Source organism: Taudactylus pleione, unplaced genomic scaffold (assembly GCF_031769625.1).
Source record: "Taudactylus pleione unplaced genomic scaffold, aTauple2 ptg000262l, whole genome shotgun sequence".
In the NCBI taxonomy this organism is placed as follows: Eukaryota; Metazoa; Chordata; class Amphibia; order Anura; family Myobatrachidae; genus Taudactylus; species Taudactylus pleione.
The window spans coordinates 5,351,993-5,374,482 of record NW_028284664.1 but is presented as its reverse complement, the minus strand read 5'-3'; the positions used below and the strand labels follow the sequence as shown (position 1 = coordinate 5,374,482).

General features: G+C 34.9%; 18 non-coding genes across 18 annotated transcripts; all 18 read right to left on the bottom strand.

Annotated features, from left to right (window-relative positions):
• Positions 1–243: 243 nt before the first annotated feature.
• Positions 244–350, bottom strand: LOC148514122 (U6 spliceosomal RNA). Its single transcript, XR_015879587.1, has one exon. It is a non-coding gene; the product is annotated as a U6 spliceosomal RNA (small nuclear RNA).
• Positions 351–872: 522 nt separating this feature from the next.
• LOC148514121 (U6 spliceosomal RNA) lies at positions 873–979 on the bottom strand. Its single transcript, XR_015879576.1, has one exon. It is a non-coding gene; the product is annotated as a U6 spliceosomal RNA (small nuclear RNA).
• Positions 980–2,520: 1,541 nt separating this feature from the next.
• LOC148514120 (U6 spliceosomal RNA) lies at positions 2,521–2,627 on the bottom strand. Its single transcript, XR_015879565.1, has one exon. It is a non-coding gene; the product is annotated as a U6 spliceosomal RNA (small nuclear RNA).
• Positions 2,628–4,162: 1,535 nt separating this feature from the next.
• LOC148514119 (U6 spliceosomal RNA) lies at positions 4,163–4,269 on the bottom strand. The gene has a single exon (XR_015879554.1). It is a non-coding gene; the product is annotated as a U6 spliceosomal RNA (small nuclear RNA).
• Positions 4,270–5,804: 1,535 nt separating this feature from the next.
• LOC148514118 (U6 spliceosomal RNA) lies at positions 5,805–5,911 on the bottom strand. Its single transcript, XR_015879543.1, has one exon. It is a non-coding gene; the product is annotated as a U6 spliceosomal RNA (small nuclear RNA).
• Positions 5,912–7,446: 1,535 nt separating this feature from the next.
• LOC148514117 (U6 spliceosomal RNA) lies at positions 7,447–7,553 on the bottom strand. Its single transcript, XR_015879532.1, has one exon. It is a non-coding gene; the product is annotated as a U6 spliceosomal RNA (small nuclear RNA).
• A 522-nt stretch (positions 7,554–8,075) lies between these two features.
• Positions 8,076–8,182, bottom strand: LOC148514116 (U6 spliceosomal RNA). The gene has a single exon (XR_015879520.1). It is a non-coding gene; the product is annotated as a U6 spliceosomal RNA (small nuclear RNA).
• A 1,535-nt stretch (positions 8,183–9,717) lies between these two features.
• LOC148514115 (U6 spliceosomal RNA) lies at positions 9,718–9,824 on the bottom strand. The gene has a single exon (XR_015879509.1). It is a non-coding gene; the product is annotated as a U6 spliceosomal RNA (small nuclear RNA).
• Positions 9,825–10,346: 522 nt separating this feature from the next.
• Positions 10,347–10,453, bottom strand: LOC148514114 (U6 spliceosomal RNA). Its single transcript, XR_015879498.1, has one exon. It is a non-coding gene; the product is annotated as a U6 spliceosomal RNA (small nuclear RNA).
• Positions 10,454–11,988: 1,535 nt separating this feature from the next.
• On the bottom strand, positions 11,989–12,095 carry LOC148514113 (U6 spliceosomal RNA). Its single transcript, XR_015879487.1, has one exon. It is a non-coding gene; the product is annotated as a U6 spliceosomal RNA (small nuclear RNA).
• Positions 12,096–12,617: 522 nt separating this feature from the next.
• Positions 12,618–12,724, bottom strand: LOC148514112 (U6 spliceosomal RNA). Its single transcript, XR_015879476.1, has one exon. It is a non-coding gene; the product is annotated as a U6 spliceosomal RNA (small nuclear RNA).
• A 1,535-nt stretch (positions 12,725–14,259) lies between these two features.
• LOC148514111 (U6 spliceosomal RNA) lies at positions 14,260–14,366 on the bottom strand. The gene has a single exon (XR_015880115.1). It is a non-coding gene; the product is annotated as a U6 spliceosomal RNA (small nuclear RNA).
• A 522-nt stretch (positions 14,367–14,888) lies between these two features.
• Positions 14,889–14,995, bottom strand: LOC148514110 (U6 spliceosomal RNA). Its single transcript, XR_015880104.1, has one exon. It is a non-coding gene; the product is annotated as a U6 spliceosomal RNA (small nuclear RNA).
• A 1,536-nt stretch (positions 14,996–16,531) lies between these two features.
• LOC148514109 (U6 spliceosomal RNA) lies at positions 16,532–16,638 on the bottom strand. Its single transcript, XR_015880093.1, has one exon. It is a non-coding gene; the product is annotated as a U6 spliceosomal RNA (small nuclear RNA).
• Positions 16,639–18,188: 1,550 nt separating this feature from the next.
• Positions 18,189–18,295, bottom strand: LOC148514108 (U6 spliceosomal RNA). Its single transcript, XR_015880082.1, has one exon. It is a non-coding gene; the product is annotated as a U6 spliceosomal RNA (small nuclear RNA).
• A 522-nt stretch (positions 18,296–18,817) lies between these two features.
• LOC148514107 (U6 spliceosomal RNA) lies at positions 18,818–18,924 on the bottom strand. The gene has a single exon (XR_015880071.1). It is a non-coding gene; the product is annotated as a U6 spliceosomal RNA (small nuclear RNA).
• A 1,536-nt stretch (positions 18,925–20,460) lies between these two features.
• LOC148514106 (U6 spliceosomal RNA) lies at positions 20,461–20,567 on the bottom strand. Its single transcript, XR_015880059.1, has one exon. It is a non-coding gene; the product is annotated as a U6 spliceosomal RNA (small nuclear RNA).
• Positions 20,568–22,130: 1,563 nt separating this feature from the next.
• LOC148514105 (U6 spliceosomal RNA) lies at positions 22,131–22,237 on the bottom strand. Its single transcript, XR_015880048.1, has one exon. It is a non-coding gene; the product is annotated as a U6 spliceosomal RNA (small nuclear RNA).
• Between the last annotated feature and the right edge of the window lie 253 nt (positions 22,238–22,490).

Below are 22,490 nucleotides of genomic sequence, written 5' to 3'. Positions count from 1 at the left end.
GTTTCCGCTTCGACCAATAGATACACCCCTGCAAGTTCAATAAGAATTGAAGGTGGCTAAATAATTTTCTAAGTTTAAATATAACTGAGGCAGTCTGCACAATTCACACAATGATAAGTCATGTCTAACTGATGACATCATACAAGAGTTGGTCGATTTGTTCTTTGCTTGCAAAACTTCTTACCTTTTTATCTGCAGGTATCATTAAGTGGAAAAGAATTAATTTGTCCAGAGCTATATACCTAAAATATGGAACGCTTCACGAATTTGCGTGTCATCCTTGCGCAGGGGCCATGCTAATCTTCTCTGTATCGTTCCAATTTTAGTATATGTGCTGCCGAAGCAAGCACATTCCAAAAGCAAAGTCCTAAGAGTTATATACCCCACCATGTGCCTCAAGATTGATCTTAGGGAGAGTAAAAGATGGAAGTTAAATTCAGATGGGGTTTCAAAGACTGGAGAACACTTTACAATAAACAAGATAGAGCTACTTACTGGCAAAAAATTCAATATCCCATTAAGGAAAGGCCACCAATTTCTATACGTACCACAGTCAAATAAATTATGCAAATTAGCATGTGGAGGTTCATTTCTTTTGGAACCATAGGCTGTACAAGATTAAAATTGCTCCTAAGTACAGAACAAGTGAAGTAGGAATGGAAAGTGGCAAAATTGTTTTCTAAGACTTAATAGAAGTACTGAGACAACCTGCACAATTTAGACAAGAATTGAATTTGAAAATGATATGTCATGTCGAACTGATTTTGTCATAAAAAAGTTGGTCGATTTGTTCTTTGCTTGCAAAATTTCTTGACTTTTTATCTGCAGGTATCTTAAGTGGAATCGAATTAATTTGTCCAGAGCTATATACCTAAAATATGGAACGCTTCACGAATTTGCGTGTCATCCTTGCGCAGGGGCCATGCTAATCTTCTCTGTATCGTTCCAATTTTAGTATATGTGCTGCCGAAGCAAGCACATTCCAAAAGCAAAGTCCTAAGAGTTATATACCCCACCATGTGCCTCAAGATTGATCTTAGGGAGAGTGAAAGTTGGAAGTTAAATTTAAATAGGGTTTTATAAACTGGAGAACATTAACAAGATAGAGCTGCTAACTGGCAAAAAAAATTCAATATCCCATTAAGGAATAGCCATCGATTTCCATACATACCACAGTGAAACAAATTATGAAAATTGGCATGTAGAGGTTCATTTCTTCAAAACCATAGACTGTACTAGGCTAAAATTGCTTCTTTGCATTCTTTGGCTAGGATGGCACTTGACAAAAATGGGTGCTCTTTGCCAGGCACCCCTGTGCATCTAAGCAGCCAGGTTTCCAGACATCAGCAAAATCTCCAGCCAAAAAAACATTTACTGCCCATTAAATAACCATTCTTTTTTATAACTTTATAGTTTATAGCATTTAGTTTAGGGAGACTAAAGAATTTTACTTCTAAATGTTTTTAGTTTATAATACTAATCATATGCTAATCACCATTTATGTAATCGGTTAATGTCAAATAAGTGGGCAAAAAGGTCAAAAATGACATAGTTTACACTTAAAATGTATTTGTTGCTAAACAAATTTGGATATATGCAAATTATGTAACTGCTAAACTTTAAGATTGTAAATTAAGTATTGTGTGCACTATCTTTTGGCTCAATTAACAATAAAAGTAAAAAATACAGATGAAAAGCATATGGTAAGTATTGTAAATTAATAATATATATATATTTTGAAGCCACAACATGGTCTCCCTAATTGTATTGGTATATGATTTAAACTAGCCCTAAAATTTTTTTTTTTTTTTTTTTTTTTTTGTACATTCTGTTAGAGGTGCTTATGTGTTGTGAATGGCTCCTTGGTTTGACATCTAATACATTATGTGTTCAGCTCTTATTTTTGTGGCACAAAGTTAAAAAAAGAATTTTTAGAAGTCTAGTATATCCATGGGTGCTTGGGGAGTTTCTTGATGGAACATTATGTGTAGGGGGAGAAGCTAGGCATTTGTTCTTTGTGGAAAGGGTCTTAAATCTCATGCATTAAGCAAATTAGGTGATTGCAGCATGCACCATGGGCTTCAATAATTATATAATAGCAGATTTGATTTGCTGGAGATTGTGGTTTTGTACTGTACAATTGTCTAGAGTTATGAATAGTTATTGGATAAAGAAAGATACATTTTTCCATTGTACCAAGCAGAACCTATTGGGTGCAGCAGTGCATATTCATGCCTTCAGACCTGGAGTGACTTGGAGGGGGCACCTGTCCCTTACGTTTCCGCTTCGACCAATAGATACACCCCTGCAAGTTCAATAAGAATTGAAGGTGGCTAAATAATTTTCTAAGTTTAAATATAACTGAGGCAGTCTGCACAATTCACACAATGATAAGTCATGTCTAACTGATGACATCATACAAGAGTTGGTCGATTTGTTCTTTGCTTGCAAAACTTCTTACCTTTTTATCTGCAGGTATCATTAAGTGGAAAAGAATTAATTTGTCCAGAGCTATATACCTAAAATATGGAACGCTTCACGAATTTGCGTGTCATCCTTGCGCAGGGGCCATGCTAATCTTCTCTGTATCGTTCCAATTTTAGTATATGTGCTGCCGAAGCAAGCACATTCCAAAAGCAAAGTCCTAAGAGTTATATACCCCACCATGTGCCTCAAGATTGATCTTAGGGAGAGTGAAAGTTGGAAGTTAAATTTAAATAGGGTTTTATAAATTGGAGAACATTAACAAGATAGAGCTGCTAACTGGCAAAAAAATTCAATATCCCATTAAGGAATAGCCATCGATTTCCATACATACCACAGTGAAACAAATTATGAAAATTGGCATGTAGAGGTTCATTTCTTCAAAACCATAGACTGTACTAGGCTAAAATTGCTTCTTTGCATTCTTTGGCTAGGATGGCACTTGACAAAAATGGGTGCTCTTTGCCAGGCACCCCTGTGCATCTAAGCAGCCAGGTTTCCAGACATCAGCAAAATCTCCAGCCAAAAAAACATTTACTGCCCATTAAATAACCATTCTTTTTTATAACTTTATAGTTTATAGCATTTAGTTTAGGGAGACTAAAGAATTTTACTTCTAAATGTTTTTAGTTTATAATACTAATCATATGCTAATCACCATTTATGTAATCGGTTAATGTCAAATAAGTGGGCAAAAAGGTCAAAAATGACATAGTTTACACTTAAAATGTATTTGTTGCTAAACAAATTTGGATATATGCAAATTATGTAACTGCTAAACTTTAAGATTGTAAATTAAGTATTGTGTGCACTATCTTTTGGCTCAATTAACAATAAAAGTAAAAAATACAGATGAAAAGCATATGGTAAGTATTGTAAATTAATAATATATATATATTTTGAAGCCACAACATGGTCTCCCTAATTGTATTGGTATATGATTTAAACTAGCCCTAACATTTTTTTTTTATTTTTTTTTGTACATTCTGTTAGAGGTGCTTATGTGTTGTGAATGGCTCCTTGGTTTGACATCTAATACATTATGTGTTCAGCTCTTATTTTTGTGGCACAGAGTTAAAAAAAGAATTTTTAGAAGTCTAGTATATCCATGGGTGCTTGGGGAGTTTCTTGATGGAACATTATGTGTAGGGGGAGAAGCTAGGCATTTGTTCTTTGTGGAAAGGGTCTTAAATCTCATGCATTAAGCAAATTAGGTGATTGCAGCATGCACCATGGGCTTCAATAATTATATAATAGCAGATTTGATTTGCTGGAGATTGTGGTTTTGTACTGTACAATTGTCTAGAGTTATGAATAGTTATTGGATAAAGAAAGATACATTTTTCCATTGTACCAAGCAGAACCTATTGGGTGCAGCAGTGCATATTCATGCCTTCAGACCTGGAGTGACTTGGAGGGGGCACCTGTCCCTTACGTTTCCGCTTCGACCAATAGATACACCCCTGCAAGTTCAATAAGAATTGAAGGTGGCTAAATAATTTTCTAAGTTTAAATATAACTGAGGCAGTCTGCACAATTCACACAATGATAAGTCATGTCTAACTGATGACATCATACAAGAGTTGGTCGATTTGTTCTTTGCTTGCAAAACTTCTTACCTTTTTATCTGCAGGTATCATTAAGTGGAAAAGAATTAATTTGTCCAGAGCTATATACCTAAAATATGGAACGCTTCACGAATTTGCGTGTCATCCTTGCGCAGGGGCCATGCTAATCTTCTCTGTATCGTTCCAATTTTAGTATATGTGCTGCCGAAGCAAGCACATTCCAAAAGCAAAGTCCTAAGAGTTATATACCCCACCATGTGCCTCAAGATTGATCTTAGGGAGAGTGAAAGTTGGAAGTTAAATTTAAATAGGGTTTTATAAATTGGAGAACATTAACAAGATAGAGCTGCTAACTGGCAAAAAAATTCAATATCCCATTAAGGAATAGCCATCGATTTCCATACATACCACAGTGAAACAAATTATGAAAATTGGCATGTAGAGGTTCATTTCTTCAAAACCATAGACTGTACTAGGCTAAAATTGCTTCTTTGCATTCTTTGGCTAGGATGGCACTTGACAAAAATGGGTGCTCTTTGCCAGGCACCCCTGTGCATCTAAGCAGCCAGGTTTCCAGACATCAGCAAAATCTCCAGCCAAAAAAACATTTACTGCCCATTAAATAACCATTCTTTTTTATAACTTTATAGTTTATAGCATTTAGTTTAGGGAGACTAAAGAATTTTACTTCTAAATGTTTTTAGTTTATAATACTAATCATATGCTAATCACCATTTATGTAATCGGTTAATGTCAAATAAGTGGGCAAAAAGGTCAAAAATGACATAGTTTACACTTAAAATGTATTTGTTGCTAAACAAATTTGGATATATGCAAATTATGTAACTGCTAAACTTTAAGATTGTAAATTAAGTATTGTGTGCACTATCTTTTGGCTCAATTAACAATAAAAGTAAAAAATACAGATGAAAAGCATATGGTAAGTATTGTAAATTAATAATATATATATATTTTGAAGCCACAACATGGTCTCCCTAATTGTATTGGTATATGATTTAAACTAGCCCTAACATTTTTTTTTTATTTTTTTTTGTACATTCTGTTAGAGGTGCTTATGTGTTGTGAATGGCTCCTTGGTTTGACATCTAATACATTATGTGTTCAGCTCTTATTTTTGTGGCACAGAGTTAAAAAAAGAATTTTTAGAAGTCTAGTATATCCATGGGTGCTTGGGGAGTTTCTTGATGGAACATTATGTGTAGGGGGAGAAGCTAGGCATTTGTTCTTTGTGGAAAGGGTCTTAAATCTCATGCATTAAGCAAATTAGGTGATTGCAGCATGCACCATGGGCTTCAATAATTATATAATAGCAGATTTGATTTGCTGGAGATTGTGGTTTTGTACTGTACAATTGTCTAGAGTTATGAATAGTTATTGGATAAAGAAAGATACATTTTTCCATTGTACCAAGCAGAACCTATTGGGTGCAGCAGTGCATATTCATGCCTTCAGACCTGGAGTGACTTGGAGGGGGCACCTGTCCCTTACGTTTCCGCTTCGACCAATAGATACACCCCTGCAAGTTCAATAAGAATTGAAGGTGGCTAAATAATTTTCTAAGTTTAAATATAACTGAGGCAGTCTGCACAATTCACACAATGATAAGTCATGTCTAACTGATGACATCATACAAGAGTTGGTCGATTTGTTCTTTGCTTGCAAAACTTCTTACCTTTTTATCTGCAGGTATCATTAAGTGGAAAAGAATTAATTTGTCCAGAGCTATATACCTAAAATATGGAACGCTTCACGAATTTGCGTGTCATCCTTGCGCAGGGGCCATGCTAATCTTCTCTGTATCGTTCCAATTTTAGTATATGTGCTGCCGAAGCAAGCACATTCCAAAAGCAAAGTCCTAAGAGTTATATACCCCACCATGTGCCTCAAGATTGATCTTAGGGAGAGTGAAAGTTGGAAGTTAAATTTAAATAGGGTTTTATAAATTGGAGAACATTAACAAGATAGAGCTGCTAACTGGCAAAAAAATTCAATATCCCATTAAGGAATAGCCATCGATTTCCATACATACCACAGTGAAACAAATTATGAAAATTGGCATGTAGAGGTTCATTTCTTCAAAACCATAGACTGTACTAGGCTAAAATTGCTTCTTTGCATTCTTTGGCTAGGATGGCACTTGACAAAAATGGGTGCTCTTTGCCAGGCACCCCTGTGCATCTAAGCAGCCAGGTTTCCAGACATCAGCAAAATCTCCAGCCAAAAAAACATTTACTGCCCATTAAATAACCATTCTTTTTTATAACTTTATAGTTTATAGCATTTAGTTTAGGGAGACTAAAGAATTTTACTTCTAAATGTTTTTAGTTTATAATACTAATCATATGCTAATCACCATTTATGTAATCGGTTAATGTCAAATAAGTGGGCAAAAAGGTCAAAAATGACATAGTTTACACTTAAAATGTATTTGTTGCTAAACAAATTTGGATATATGCAAATTATGTAACTGCTAAACTTTAAGATTGTAAATTAAGTATTGTGTGCACTATCTTTTGGCTCAATTAACAATAAAAGTAAAAAATACAGATGAAAAGCATATGGTAAGTATTGTAAATTAATAATATATATATATTTTGAAGCCACAACATGGTCTCCCTAATTGTATTGGTATATGATTTAAACTAGCCCTAACATTTTTTTTTTATTTTTTTTTGTACATTCTGTTAGAGGTGCTTATGTGTTGTGAATGGCTCCTTGGTTTGACATCTAATACATTATGTGTTCAGCTCTTATTTTTGTGGCACAGAGTTAAAAAAAGAATTTTTAGAAGTCTAGTATATCCATGGGTGCTTGGGGAGTTTCTTGATGGAACATTATGTGTAGGGGGAGAAGCTAGGCATTTGTTCTTTGTGGAAAGGGTCTTAAATCTCATGCATTAAGCAAATTAGGTGATTGCAGCATGCACCATGGGCTTCAATAATTATATAATAGCAGATTTGATTTGCTGGAGATTGTGGTTTTGTACTGTACAATTGTCTAGAGTTATGAATAGTTATTGGATAAAGAAAGATACATTTTTCCATTGTACCAAGCAGAACCTATTGGGTGCAGCAGTGCATATTCATGCCTTCAGACCTGGAGTGACTTGGAGGGGGCACCTGTCCCTTACGTTTCCGCTTCGACCAATAGATACACCCCTGCAAGTTCAATAAGAATTGAAGGTGGCTAAATAATTTTCTAAGTTTAAATATAACTGAGGCAGTCTGCACAATTCACACAATGATAAGTCATGTCTAACTGATGACATCATACAAGAGTTGGTCGATTTGTTCTTTGCTTGCAAAACTTCTTACCTTTTTATCTGCAGGTATCATTAAGTGGAAAAGAATTAATTTGTCCAGAGCTATATACCTAAAATATGGAACGCTTCACGAATTTGCGTGTCATCCTTGCGCAGGGGCCATGCTAATCTTCTCTGTATCGTTCCAATTTTAGTATATGTGCTGCCGAAGCAAGCACATTCCAAAAGCAAAGTCCTAAGAGTTATATACCCCACCATGTGCCTCAAGATTGATCTTAGGGAGAGTAAAAGATGGAAGTTAAATTCAGATGGGGTTTCAAAGACTGGAGAACACTTTACAATAAACAAGATAGAGCTACTTACTGGCAAAAAATTCAATATCCCATTAAGGAAAGGCCACCAATTTCTATACGTACCACAGTCAAATAAATTATGCAAATTAGCATGTGGAGGTTCATTTCTTTTGGAACCATAGGCTGTACAAGATTAAAATTGCTCCTAAGTACAGAACAAGTGAAGTAGGAATGGAAAGTGGCAAAATTGTTTTCTAAGACTTAATAGAAGTACTGAGACAACCTGCACAATTTAGACAAGAATTGAATTTGAAAATGATATGTCATGTCGAACTGATTTTGTCATAAAAAAGTTGGTCGATTTGTTCTTTGCTTGCAAAATTTCTTGACTTTTTATCTGCAGGTATCTTAAGTGGAATCGAATTAATTTGTCCAGAGCTATATACCTAAAATATGGAACGCTTCACGAATTTGCGTGTCATCCTTGCGCAGGGGCCATGCTAATCTTCTCTGTATCGTTCCAATTTTAGTATATGTGCTGCCGAAGCAAGCACATTCCAAAAGCAAAGTCCTAAGAGTTATATACCCCACCATGTGCCTCAAGATTGATCTTAGGGAGAGTGAAAGTTGGAAGTTAAATTTAAATAGGGTTTTATAAATTGGAGAACATTAACAAGATAGAGCTGCTAACTGGCAAAAAAATTCAATATCCCATTAAGGAATAGCCATCGATTTCCATACATACCACAGTGAAACAAATTATGAAAATTGGCATGTAGAGGTTCATTTCTTCAAAACCATAGACTGTACTAGGCTAAAATTGCTTCTTTGCATTCTTTGGCTAGGATGGCACTTGACAAAAATGGGTGCTCTTTGCCAGGCACCCCTGTGCATCTAAGCAGCCAGGTTTCCAGACATCAGCAAAATCTCCAGCCAAAAAAACATTTACTGCCCATTAAATAACCATTCTTTTTTATAACTTTATAGTTTATAGCATTTAGTTTAGGGAGACTAAAGAATTTTACTTCTAAATGTTTTTAGTTTATAATACTAATCATATGCTAATCACCATTTATGTAATCGGTTAATGTCAAATAAGTGGGCAAAAAGGTCAAAAATGACATAGTTTACACTTAAAATGTATTTGTTGCTAAACAAATTTGGATATATGCAAATTATGTAACTGCTAAACTTTAAGATTGTAAATTAAGTATTGTGTGCACTATCTTTTGGCTCAATTAACAATAAAAGTAAAAAATACAGATGAAAAGCATATGGTAAGTATTGTAAATTAATAATATATATATATTTTGAAGCCACAACATGGTCTCCCTAATTGTATTGGTATATGATTTAAACTAGCCCTAACATTTTTTTTTTATTTTTTTTTGTACATTCTGTTAGAGGTGCTTATGTGTTGTGAATGGCTCCTTGGTTTGACATCTAATACATTATGTGTTCAGCTCTTATTTTTGTGGCACAGAGTTAAAAAAAGAATTTTTAGAAGTCTAGTATATCCATGGGTGCTTGGGGAGTTTCTTGATGGAACATTATGTGTAGGGGGAGAAGCTAGGCATTTGTTCTTTGTGGAAAGGGTCTTAAATCTCATGCATTAAGCAAATTAGGTGATTGCAGCATGCACCATGGGCTTCAATAATTATATAATAGCAGATTTGATTTGCTGGAGATTGTGGTTTTGTACTGTACAATTGTCTAGAGTTATGAATAGTTATTGGATAAAGAAAGATACATTTTTCCATTGTACCAAGCAGAACCTATTGGGTGCAGCAGTGCATATTCATGCCTTCAGACCTGGAGTGACTTGGAGGGGGCACCTGTCCCTTACGTTTCCGCTTCGACCAATAGATACACCCCTGCAAGTTCAATAAGAATTGAAGGTGGCTAAATAATTTTCTAAGTTTAAATATAACTGAGGCAGTCTGCACAATTCACACAATGATAAGTCATGTCTAACTGATGACATCATACAAGAGTTGGTCGATTTGTTCTTTGCTTGCAAAACTTCTTACCTTTTTATCTGCAGGTATCATTAAGTGGAAAAGAATTAATTTGTCCAGAGCTATATACCTAAAATATGGAACGCTTCACGAATTTGCGTGTCATCCTTGCGCAGGGGCCATGCTAATCTTCTCTGTATCGTTCCAATTTTAGTATATGTGCTGCCGAAGCAAGCACATTCCAAAAGCAAAGTCCTAAGAGTTATATACCCCACCATGTGCCTCAAGATTGATCTTAGGGAGAGTAAAAGATGGAAGTTAAATTCAGATGGGGTTTCAAAGACTGGAGAACACTTTACAATAAACAAGATAGAGCTACTTACTGGCAAAAAATTCAATATCCCATTAAGGAAAGGCCACCAATTTCTATACGTACCACAGTCAAATAAATTATGCAAATTAGCATGTGGAGGTTCATTTCTTTTGGAACCATAGGCTGTACAAGATTAAAATTGCTCCTAAGTACAGAACAAGTGAAGTAGGAATGGAAAGTGGCAAAATTGTTTTCTAAGACTTAATAGAAGTACTGAGACAACCTGCACAATTTAGACAAGAATTGAATTTGAAAATGATATGTCATGTCGAACTGATTTTGTCATAAAAAAGTTGGTCGATTTGTTCTTTGCTTGCAAAATTTCTTGACTTTTTATCTGCAGGTATCTTAAGTGGAATCGAATTAATTTGTCCAGAGCTATATACCTAAAATATGGAACGCTTCACGAATTTGCGTGTCATCCTTGCGCAGGGGCCATGCTAATCTTCTCTGTATCGTTCCAATTTTAGTATATGTGCTGCCGAAGCAAGCACATTCCAAAAGCAAAGTCCTAAGAGTTATATACCCCACCATGTGCCTCAAGATTGATCTTAGGGAGAGTGAAAGTTGGAAGTTAAATTTAAATAGGGTTTTATAAATTGGAGAACATTAACAAGATAGAGCTGCTAACTGGCAAAAAAATTCAATATCCCATTAAGGAATAGCCATCGATTTCCATACATACCACAGTGAAACAAATTATGAAAATTGGCATGTAGAGGTTCATTTCTTCAAAACCATAGACTGTACTAGGCTAAAATTGCTTCTTTGCATTCTTTGGCTAGGATGGCACTTGACAAAAATGGGTGCTCTTTGCCAGGCACCCCTGTGCATCTAAGCAGCCAGGTTTCCAGACATCAGCAAAATCTCCAGCCAAAAAAACATTTACTGCCCATTAAATAACCATTCTTTTTTATAACTTTATAGTTTATAGCATTTAGTTTAGGGAGACTAAAGAATTTTACTTCTAAATGTTTTTAGTTTATAATACTAATCATATGCTAATCACCATTTATGTAATCGGTTAATGTCAAATAAGTGGGCAAAAAGGTCAAAAATGACATAGTTTACACTTAAAATGTATTTGTTGCTAAACAAATTTGGATATATGCAAATTATGTAACTGCTAAACTTTAAGATTGTAAATTAAGTATTGTGTGCACTATCTTTTGGCTCAATTAACAATAAAAGTAAAAAATACAGATGAAAAGCATATGGTAAGTATTGTAAATTAATAATATATATATATTTTGAAGCCACAACATGGTCTCCCTAATTGTATTGGTATATGATTTAAACTAGCCCTAACATTTTTTTTTTATTTTTTTTTGTACATTCTGTTAGAGGTGCTTATGTGTTGTGAATGGCTCCTTGGTTTGACATCTAATACATTATGTGTTCAGCTCTTATTTTTGTGGCACAGAGTTAAAAAAAGAATTTTTAGAAGTCTAGTATATCCATGGGTGCTTGGGGAGTTTCTTGATGGAACATTATGTGTAGGGGGAGAAGCTAGGCATTTGTTCTTTGTGGAAAGGGTCTTAAATCTCATGCATTAAGCAAATTAGGTGATTGCAGCATGCACCATGGGCTTCAATAATTATATAATAGCAGATTTGATTTGCTGGAGATTGTGGTTTTGTACTGTACAATTGTCTAGAGTTATGAATAGTTATTGGATAAAGAAAGATACATTTTTCCATTGTACCAAGCAGAACCTATTGGGTGCAGCAGTGCATATTCATGCCTTCAGACCTGGAGTGACTTGGAGGGGGCACCTGTCCCTTACGTTTCCGCTTCGACCAATAGATACACCCCTGCAAGTTCAATAAGAATTGAAGGTGGCTAAATAATTTTCTAAGTTTAAATATAACTGAGGCAGTCTGCACAATTCACACAATGATAAGTCATGTCTAACTGATGACATCATACAAGAGTTGGTCGATTTGTTCTTTGCTTGCAAAACTTCTTACCTTTTTATCTGCAGGTATCATTAAGTGGAAAAGAATTAATTTGTCCAGAGCTATATACCTAAAATATGGAACGCTTCACGAATTTGCGTGTCATCCTTGCGCAGGGGCCATGCTAATCTTCTCTGTATCGTTCCAATTTTAGTATATGTGCTGCCGAAGCAAGCACATTCCAAAAGCAAAGTCCTAAGAGTTATATACCCCACCATGTGCCTCAAGATTGATCTTAGGGAGAGTAAAAGATGGAAGTTAAATTCAGATGGGGTTTCAAAGACTGGAGAACACTTTACAATAAACAAGATAGAGCTACTTACTGGCAAAAAATTCAATATCCCATTAAGGAAAGGCCACCAATTTCTATACGTACCACAGTCAAATAAATTATGCAAATTAGCATGTGGAGGTTCATTTCTTTTGGAACCATAGGCTGTACAAGATTAAAATTGCTCCTAAGTACAGAACAAGTGAAGTAGGAATGGAAAGTGGCAAAATTGTTTTCTAAGACTTAATAGAAGTACTGAGACAACCTGCACAATTTAGACAAGAATTGAATTTGAAAATGATATGTCATGTCGAACTGATTTTGTCATAAAAAAGTTGGTCGATTTGTTCTTTGCTTGCAAAATTTCTTGACTTTTTATCTGCAGGTATCTTAAGTGGAATCGAATTAATTTGTCCAGAGCTATATACCTAAAATATGGAACGCTTCACGAATTTGCGTGTCATCCTTGCGCAGGGGCCATGCTAATCTTCTCTGTATCGTTCCAATTTTAGTATATGTGCTGCCGAAGCAAGCACATTCCAAAAGCAAAGTCCTAAGAGTTATATACCCCACCATGTGCCTCAAGATTGATCTTAGGGAGAGTGAAAGTTGGAAGTTAAATTTAAATAGGGTTTTATAAATTGGAGAACATTAACAAGATAGAGCTGCTAACTGGCAAAAAAATTCAATATCCCATTAAGGAATAGCCATCGATTTCCATACATACCACAGTGAAACAAATTATGAAAATTGGCATGTAGAGGTTCATTTCTTCAAAACCATAGACTGTACTAGGCTAAAATTGCTTCTTTGCATTCTTTGGCTAGGATGGCACTTGACAAAAATGGGTGCTCTTTGCCAGGCACCCCTGTGCATCTAAGCAGCCAGGTTTCCAGACATCAGCAAAATCTCCAGCCAAAAAAACATTTACTGCCCATTAAATAACCATTCTTTTTTATAACTTTATAGTTTATAGCATTTAGTTTAGGGAGACTAAAGAATTTTACTTCTAAATGTTTTTAGTTTATAATACTAATCATATGCTAATCACCATTTATGTAATCGGTTAATGTCAAATAAGTGGGCAAAAAGGTCAAAAATGACATAGTTTACACTTAAAATGTATTTGTTGCTAAACAAATTTGGATATATGCAAATTATGTAACTGCTAAACTTTAAGATTGTAAATTAAGTATTGTGTGCACTATCTTTTGGCTCAATTAACAATAAAAGTAAAAAATACAGATGAAAAGCATATGGTAAGTATTGTAAATTAATAATATATATATATTTTGAAGCCACAACATGGTCTCCCTAATTGTATTGGTATATGATTTAAACTAGCCCTAACATTTTTTTTTTATTTTTTTTTGTACATTCTGTTAGAGGTGCTTATGTGTTGTGAATGGCTCCTTGGTTTGACATCTAATACATTATGTGTTCAGCTCTTATTTTTGTGGCACAGAGTTAAAAAAAGAATTTTTAGAAGTCTAGTATATCCATGGGTGCTTGGGGAGTTTCTTGATGGAACATTATGTGTAGGGGGAGAAGCTAGGCATTTGTTCTTTGTGGAAAGGGTCTTAAATCTCATGCATTAAGCAAATTAGGTGATTGCAGCATGCACCATGGGCTTCAATAATTATATAATAGCAGATTTGATTTGCTGGAGATTGTGGTTTTGTACTGTACAATTGTCTAGAGTTATGAATAGTTATTGGATAAAGAAAGATACATTTTTCCATTGTACCAAGCAGAACCTATTGGGTGCAGCAGTGCATATTCATGCCTTCAGACCTGGAGTGACTTGGAGGGGGCACCTGTCCCTTACGTTTCCGCTTCGACCAATAGATACACCCCTGCAAGTTCAATAAGAATTGAAGGTGGCTAAATAATTTTCTAAGTTTAAATATAACTGAGGCAGTCTGCACAATTCACACAATGATAAGTCATGTCTAACTGATGACATCATACAAGAGTTGGTCGATTTGTTCTTTGCTTGCAAAACTTCTTACCTTTTTATCTGCAGGTATCATTAAGTGGAAAAGAATTAATTTGTCCAGAGCTATATACCTAAAATATGGAACGCTTCACGAATTTGCGTGTCATCCTTGCGCAGGGGCCATGCTAATCTTCTCTGTATCGTTCCAATTTTAGTATATGTGCTGCCGAAGCAAGCACATTCCAAAAGCAAAGTCCTAAGAGTTATATACCCCACCATGTGCCTCAAGATTGATCTTAGGGAGAGTAAAAGATGGAAGTTAAATTCAGATGGGGTTTCAAAGACTGGAGAACACTTTACAATAAACAAGATAGAGCTACTTACTGGCAAAAAATTCAATATCCCATTAAGGAAAGGCCACCAATTTCTATACGTACCACAGTCAAATAAATTATGCAAATTAGCATGTGGAGGTTCATTTCTTTTGGAACCATAGGCTGTACAAGATTAAAATTGCTCCTAAGTACAGAACAAGTGAAGTAGGAATGGAAAGTGGCAAAATTGTTTTCTAAGACTTAATAGAAGTACTGAGACAACCTGCACAATTTAGACAAGAATTGAATTTGAAAATGATATGTCATGTCGAACTGATTTTGTCATAAAAAAGTTGGTCGATTTGTTCTTTGCTTGCAAAATTTCTTGACTTTTTATCTGCAGGTATCTTAAGTGGAATCGAATTAATTTGTCCAGAGCTATATACCTAAAATATGGAACGCTTCACGAATTTGCGTGTCATCCTTGCGCAGGGGCCATGCTAATCTTCTCTGTATCGTTCCAATTTTAGTATATGTGCTGCCGAAGCAAGCACATTCCAAAAGCAAAGTCCTAAGAGTTATATACCCCACCATGTGCCTCAAGATTGATCTTAGGGAGAGTGAAAGTTGGAAGTTAAATTTAAATAGGGTTTTATAAACTGGAGAACATTAACAAGATAGAGCTGCTAACTGGCAAAAAAAATTCAATATCCCATTAAGGAATAGCCATCGATTTCCATACATACCACAGTGAAACAAATTATGAAAATTGGCATGTAGAGGTTCATTTCTTCAAAACCATAGACTGTACTAGGCTAAAATTGCTTCTTTGCATTCTTTGGCTAGGATGGCACTTGACAAAAATGGGTGCTCTTTGCCAGGCACCCCTGTGCATCTAAGCAGCCAGGTTTCCAGACATCAGCAAAATCTCCAGCCAAAAAAACATTTACTGCCCATTAAATAACCATTCTTTTTTATAACTTTATAGTTTATAGCATTTAGTTTAGGGAGACTAAAGAATTTTACTTCTAAATGTTTTTAGTTTATAATACTAATCATATGCTAATCACCATTTATGTAATCGGTTAATGTCAAATAAGTGGGCAAAAAGGTCAAAAATGACATAGTTTACACTTAAAATGTATTTGTTGCTAAACAAATTTGGATATATGCAAATTATGTAACTGCTAAACTTTAAGATTGTAAATTAAGTATTGTGTGCACTATCTTTTGGCTCAATTAACAATAAAAGTAAAAAATACAGATGAAAAGCATATGGTAAGTATTGTAAATTAATAATATATATATATTTTGAAGCCACAACATGGTCTCCCTAATTGTATTGGTATATGATTTAAACTAGCCCTAACATTTATTTTTTATTTTTTTTTGTACATTCTGTTAGAGGTGCTTATGTGTTGTGAATGGCTCCTTGGTTTGACATCTAATACATTATGTGTTCAGCTCTTATTTTTGTGGCACAGAGTTAAAAAAAGAATTTTTAGAAGTCTAGTATATCCATGGGTGCTTGGGGAGTTTCTTGATGGAACATTATGTGTAGGGGGAGAAGCTAGGCATTTGTTCTTTGTGGAAAGGGTCTTAAATCTCATGCATTAAGCAAATTAGGTGATTGCAGCATGCACCATGGGCTTCAATAATTATATAATAGCAGATTTGATTTGCTGGAGATTGTGGTTTTGTACTGTACAATTGTCTAGAGTTATGAATAGTTATTGGATAAAGAAAGATACATTTTTCCATTGTACCAAGCAGAACCTATTGGGTGCAGCAGTGCATATTCATGCCTTCAGACCTGGAGTGACTTGGAGGGGGCACCTGTCCCTTACGTTTCCGCTTCGACCAATAGATACACCCCTGCAAGTTCAATAAGAATTGAAGGTGGCTAAATAATTTTCTAAGTTTAAATATAACTGAGGCAGTCTGCACAATTCACACAATGATAAGTCATGTCTAACTGATGACATCATACAAGAGTTGGTCGATTTGTTCTTTGCTTGCAAAACTTCTTACCTTTTTATCTGCAGGTATCATTAAGTGGAAAAGAATTAATTTGTCCAGAGCTATATACCTAAAATATGGAACGCTTCACGAATTTGCGTGTCATCCTTGCGCAGGGGCCATGCTAATCTTCTCTGTATCGTTCCAATTTTAGTATATGTGCTGCCGAAGCAAGCACATTCCAAAAGCAAAGTCCTAAGAGTTATATACCCCACCATGTGCCTCAAGATTAGAGTGAAAGTTGGAAGTTAAATTTAAATAGGGTTTTATAAATTGGAGAACATTAACAAGATAGAGCTGCTAACTGGCAAAAAAATTCAATATCCCATTAAGGAATAGCCATCGATTTCCATACATACCACAGTGAAACAAATTATGAAAATTGGCATGTAGAGGTTCATTTCTTCAAAACCATAGACTGTACTAGGCTAAAATTGCTTCTTTGCATTCTTTGGCTAGGATGGCACTTGACAAAAATGGGTGCTCTTTGCCAGGCACCCCTGTGCATCTAAGCAGCCAGGTTTCCAGACATCAGCAAAATCTCCAGCCAAAAAAACATTTACTGCCCATTAAATAACCATTCTTTTTTATAACTTTATAGTTTATAGCATTTAGTTTAGGGAGACTAAAGAATTTTACTTCTAAATGTTTTTAGTTTATAATACTAATCATATGCTAATCACCATTTATGTAATCGGTTAATGTCAAATAAGTGGGCAAAAAGGTCAAAAATGACATAGTTTACACTTAAAATGTATTTGTTGCTAAACAAATTTGGATATATGCAAATTATGTAACTGCTAAACTTTAAGATTGTAAATTAAGTATTGTGTGCACTATCTTTTGGCTCAATTAACAATAAAAGTAAAAAATACAGATGAAAAGCATATGGTAAGTATTGTAAATTAATAATATATATATATTTTGAAGCCACAACATGGTCTCCCTAATTGTATTGGTATATGATTTAAACTAGCCCTAACATTTTTTTTTTTTTTTTTTTTTTTTTTTTTTTTTTTTTTTTTTTTTGTACATTCTGTTAGAGGTGCTTATGTGTTGTGAATGGCTCCTTGGTTTGACATCTAATACATTATGTGTTCAGCTCTTATTTTTGTGGCACAGAGTTAAAAAAAGAATTTTTAGAAGTCTAGTATATCCATGGGTGCTTGGGGAGTTTCTTGATGGAACATTATGTGTAGGGGGAGAAGCTAGGCATTTGTTCTTTGTGGAAAGGGTCTTAAATCTCATGCATTAAGCAAATTAGGTGATTGCAGCATGCACCATGGGCTTCAATAATTATATAATAGCAGATTTGATTTGCTGGAGATTGTGGTTTTGTACTGTACAATTGTCTAGAGTTATGAATAGTTATTGGATAAAGAAAGATACATTTTTCCATTGTACCAAGCAGAACCTATTGGGTGCAGCAGTGCATATTCATGCCTTCAGACCTGGAGTGACTTGGAGGGGGCACCTGTCCCTTACGTTTCCGCTTCGACCAATAGATACACCCCTGCAAGTTCAATAAGAATTGAAGGTGGCTAAATAATTTTCTAAGTTTAAATATAACTGAGGCAGTCTGCACAATTCACACAATGATAAGTCATGTCTAACTGATGACATCATACAAGAGTTGGTCGATTTGTTCTTTGCTTGCAAAACTTCTTACCTTTTTATCTGCAGGTATCATTAAGTGGAAAAGAATTAATTTGTCCAGAGCTATATACCTAAAATATGGAACGCTTCACGAATTTGCGTGTCATCCTTGCGCAGGGGCCATGCTAATCTTCTCTGTATCGTTCCAATTTTAGTATATGTGCTGCCGAAGCAAGCACATTCCAAAAGCAAAGTCCTAAGATATATATACCCCACCATGTGCCTCAAGATTGATCTTAGGGAGAGTAAAAGATGGAAGTTAAATTCAGATGGGGTTTCAAAGACTGGAGAACACTTTACAATAAACAAGATAGAGCTACTTACTGGCAAAAAATTCAATATCCCATTAAGGAAAGGCCACCAATTTCTATACGTACCACAGTCAAATAAATTATGCAAATTAGCATGTGGAGGTTCATTTCTTTTGGAACCATAGGCTGTACAAGATTAAAATTGCTCCTAAGTACAGAACAAGTGAAGTAGGAATGGAAAGTGGCAAAATTGTTTTCTAAGACTTAATAGAAGTACTGAGACAACCTGCACAATTTAGACAAGAATTGAATTTGAAAATGATATGTCATGTCGAACTGATTTTGTCATAAAAAAGTTGGTCGATTTGTTCTTTGCTTGCAAAATTTCTTGACTTTTTATCTGCAGGTATCTTAAGTGGAATCGAATTAATTTGTCCAGAGCTATATACCTAAAATATGGAACGCTTCACGAATTTGCGTGTCATCCTTGCGCAGGGGCCATGCTAATCTTCTCTGTATCGTTCCAATTTTAGTATATGTGCTGCCGAAGCAAGCACATTCCAAAAGCAAAGTCCTAAGAGTTATATACCCCACCATGTGCCTCAAGATTGATCTTAGGGAGAGTGAAAGTTGGAAGTTAAATTTAAATAGGGTTTTATAAACTGGAGAACATTAACAAGATAGAGCTGCTAACTGGCAAAAAAAATTCAATATCCCATTAAGGAATAGCCATCGATTTCCATACATACCACAGTGAAACAAATTATGAAAATTGGCATGTAGAGGTTCATTTCTTCAAAACCATAGACTGTACTAGGCTAAAATTGCTTCTTTGCATTCTTTGGCTAGGATGGCACTTGACAAAAATGGGTGCTCTTTGCCAGGCACCCCTGTGCATCTAAGCAGCCAGGTTTCCAGACATCAGCAAAATCTCCAGCCAAAAAAACATTTACTGCCCATTAAATAACCATTCTTTTTTATAACTTTATAGTTTATAGCATTTAGTTTAGGGAGACTAAAGAATTTTACTTCTAAATGTTTTTAGTTTATAATACTAATCATATGCTAATCACCATTTATGTAATCGGTTAATGTCAAATAAGTGGGCAAAAAGGTCAAAAATGACATAGTTTACACTTAAAATGTATTTGTTGCTAAACAAATTTGGATATATGCAAATTATGTAACTGCTAAACTTTAAGATTGTAAATTAAGTATTGTGTGCACTATCTTTTGGCTCAATTAACAATAAAAGTAAAAAATACAGATGAAAAGCATATGGTAAGTATTGTAAATTAATAATATATATATATTTTGAAGCCACAACATGGTCTCCCTAATTGTATTGGTATATGATTTAAACTAGCCCTAACATTTTTTTTTTATTTTTTTTTGTACATTCTGTTAGAGGTGCTTATGTGTTGTGAATGGCTCCTTGGTTTGACATCTAATACATTATGTGTTCAGCTCTTATTTTTGTGGCACAGAGTTAAAAAAAGAATTTTTAGAAGTCTAGTATATCCATGGGTGCTTGGGGAGTTTCTTGATGGAACATTATGTGTAGGGGGAGAAGCTAGGCATTTGTTCTTTGTGGAAAGGGTCTTAAATCTCATGCATTAAGCAAATTAGGTGATTGCAGCATGCACCATGGGCTTCAATAATTATATAATAGCAGATTTGATTTGCTGGAGATTGTGGTTTTGTACTGTACAATTGTCTAGAGTTATGAATAGTTATTGGATAAAGAAAGATACATTTTTCCATTGTACCAAGCAGAACCTATTGGGTGCAGCAGTGCATATTCATGCCTTCAGACCTGGAGTGACTTGGAGGGGGCACCTGTCCCTTACGTTTCCGCTTCGACCAATAGATACACCCCTGCAAGTTCAATAAGAATTGAAGGTGGCTAAATAATTTTCTAAGTTTAAATATAACTGAGGCAGTCTGCACAATTCACACAATGATAAGTCATGTCTAACTGATGACATCATACAAGAGTTGGTCGATTTGTTCTTTGCTTGCAAAACTTCTTACCTTTTTATCTGCAGGTATCATTAAGTGGAAAAGAATTAATTTGTCCAGAGCTATATACCTAAAATATGGAACGCTTCACGAATTTGCGTGTCATCCTTGCGCAGGGGCCATGCTAATCTTCTCTGTATCGTTCCAATTTTAGTATATGTGCTGCCGAAGCAAGCACATTCCAAAAGCAAAGTCCTAAGAGTTATATACCCCACCATGTGCCTCAAGATTGATCTTAGGGAGAGTGAAAGTTGGAAGTTAAATTTAAATAGGGTTTTATAAATTGGAGAACATTAACAAGATAGAGCTGCTAACTGGCAAAAAAATTCAATATCCCATTAAGGAATAGCCATCGATTTCCATACATACCACAGTGAAACAAATTATGAAAATTGGCATGTAGAGGTTCATTTCTTCAAAACCATAGACTGTACTAGGCTAAAATTGCTTCTTTGCATTCTTTGGCTAGGATGGCACTTGACAAAAATGGGTGCTCTTTGCCAGGCACCCCTGTGCATCTAAGCAGCCAGGTTTCCAGACATCAGCAAAATCTCCAGCCAAAAAAACATTTACTGCCCATTAAATAACCATTCTTTTTTATAACTTTATAGTTTATAGCATTTAGTTTAGGGAGACTAAAGAATTTTACTTCTAAATGTTTTTAGTTTATAATACTAATCATATGCTAATCACCATTTATGTAATCGGTTAATGTCAAATAAGTGGGCAAAAAGGTCAAAAATGACATAGTTTACACTTAAAATGTATTTGTTGCTAAACAAATTTGGATATATGCAAATTATGTAACTGCTAAACTTTAAGATTGTAAATTAAGTATTGTGTGCACTATCTTTTGGCTCAATTAACAATAAAAGTAAAAAATACAGATGAAAAGCATATGGTAAGTATTGTAAATTAATAATATATATATATTTTGAAGCCACAACATGGTCTCCCTAATTGTATTGGTATATGATTTAAACTAGCCCTAACATTTTTTTTTTTTTTTTTTTTTTTTTTTTTTTTTTTTTTTTTTTTTTTTGTACATTCTGTTAGAGGTGCTTATGTGTTGTGAATGGCTCCTTGGTTTGACATCTAATACATTATGTGTTCAGCTCTTATTTTTGTGGCACAGAGTTAAAAAAAGAATTTTTAGAAGTCTAGTATATCCATGGGTGCTTGGGGAGTTTCTTGATGGAACATTATGTGTAGGGGGAGAAGCTAGGCATTTGTTCTTTGTGGAAAGGGTCTTAAATCTCATGCATTAAGCAAATTAGGTGATTGCAGCATGCACCATGGGCTTCAATAATTATATAATAGCAGATTTGATTTGCTGGAGATTGTGGTTTTGTACTGTACAATTGTCTAGAGTTATGAATAGTTATTGGATAAAGAAAGATACATTTTTCCATTGTACCAAGCAGAACCTATTGGGTGCAGCAGTGCATATTCATGCCTTCAGACCTGGAGTGACTTGGAGGGGGCACCTGTCCCTTACGTTTCCGCTTCGACCAATAGATACACCCCTGCAAGTTCAATAAGAATTGAAGGTGGCTAAATAATTTTCTAAGTTTAAATATAACTGAGGCAGTCTGCACAATTCACACAATGATAAGTCATGTCTAACTGATGACATCATACAAGAGTTGGTCGATTTGTTCTTTGCTTGCAAAACTTCTTACCTTTTTATCTGCAGGTATCATTAAGTGGAAAAGAATTAATTTGTCCAGAGCTATATACCTAAAATATGGAACGCTTCACGAATTTGCGTGTCATCCTTGCGCAGGGGCCATGCTAATCTTCTCTGTATCGTTCCAATTTTAGTATATGTGCTGCCGAAGCAAGCACATTCCAAAAGCAAAGTCCTAAGATATATATACCCCACCATGTGCCTCAAGATTGATCTTAGGGAGAGTAAAAGATGGAAGTTAAATTCAGATGGGGTTTCAAAGACTGGAGAACACTTTACAATAAACAAGATAGAGCTACTTACTGGCAAAAAATTCAATATCCCATTAAGGAAAGGCCACCAATTTCTATACGTACCACAGTCAAATAAATTATGCAAATTAGCATGTGGAGGTTCATTTCTTTTGGAACC